This window comes from Schistocerca cancellata, chromosome 7, assembly GCF_023864275.1.
Source record: "Schistocerca cancellata isolate TAMUIC-IGC-003103 chromosome 7, iqSchCanc2.1, whole genome shotgun sequence".
Lineage (NCBI taxonomy): Eukaryota > Metazoa > Arthropoda > Insecta > Orthoptera > Acrididae > Schistocerca > Schistocerca cancellata.
Window position 1 is genome coordinate 510805088 of NC_064632.1, and position 1227 is coordinate 510806314.

General features: G+C 47.4%; 1 pseudogene; it reads right to left on the minus strand.

Moving 5' to 3' along the window:
• Positions 1-796: 796 nt before the first annotated feature.
• Positions 797-914, minus strand: LOC126093186 (5S ribosomal RNA; annotated as a pseudogene).
• Positions 915-1227: the final 313 nt, after the last annotated feature.

A 1227-nucleotide genomic window follows, 5' to 3' on the forward strand; every position in this document is an offset into this window, starting at 1 on the left:
TAATTTACAATAGTTCGTGAATTTTATTGTGTATGCCGTCTACTTCAGCTGGGTTGGATCCACTCTTTAAAAATAAATCACGAAAGTGGATAAAATAATGAAAACACTAGCTTGTGGGAAAAATAACGCGAAAACAATATTAAATAACAACACTACACAAAAAATATGAAATAACAGTATGTGAACACATATTACGGTGCACGTTATCAGCACTTCGAAAGTCAGTAGCAGAATTATCTATCATCAACATTCTTCTGAAATGAAGCTCAAAATTGGAAAACTACCAACGTGCACACAAACTTGAAATGTTGAATATCGATTCTCAGCACGCTCTTTCCTTCTAGCGGCAAATTTTAAAAGATGAACTGAACTAAAATTAAACTCCTCCGCCGGCCGCGGTGGTCTAGCGGTTCTAGGCGCTCAGTCCGGAACCGCGGGACTGCTACGGTCGCAGGTTCGAATCCTGCCTCGGGCATGGATGTGTGTGATGTCCTTAGGTTAGTTAGGTTTAACTAGTTCTAAGTTCTAGGGGACTGATGACCACAGATGTCAAGTCCCATACTTCTCAGAGCCATTTGAACCATTATACTCCTCCCAAACAGGCCATGGAGGTCCAAAGGTGCCGACCGGCCGCCGTGTCATCCTCAGCCCACAGGCGTCACTGGATGCGGATGTGGAGGGGCATGTGGTCAGCACACCGGTCTCCCGGCCGTATGTCAGTTTCCGAGACCGGAGCCGCTACTTGTCAGTCAAGCAGCTCCTCAGTTTGCCCCACAAGGGCTGAGTGCACCCTGCTTGCCAACAGCGCTCGGCAGAGCGGATGGTCACCCATTCAAGTGCTAGCCCAGCCCGACAGTGATTAACTTCGGTGATCTGACGGGAACCGGTGTTACCACTACGGCAAGGCCATTGGCAATCTTAAAAGAAAAGTGAGTCTAAACAGCATACGAACAAATCGACACTCTGGCAATACTAGCGTCAATATGGGGTCATGACAGTGACCCTGACACTGTGAGGTTGTGACTGAATTCGCATGTCACAAGCCTGAAATGCCACAGTTGCAGTGCGGGCTGCTGCGATATGTGCATACCGTTTCCAGCTGCAGTAGATTTCTCAGTTGAGGATCCATGGCGCGAACAGTCCGATTAGTATGGTCCCACAGATTCTCAATTGGGTTTAAGTTCAGGGAGTTTGGTGGCCATGGGAGTAAGGTAAACTCATTCTGGT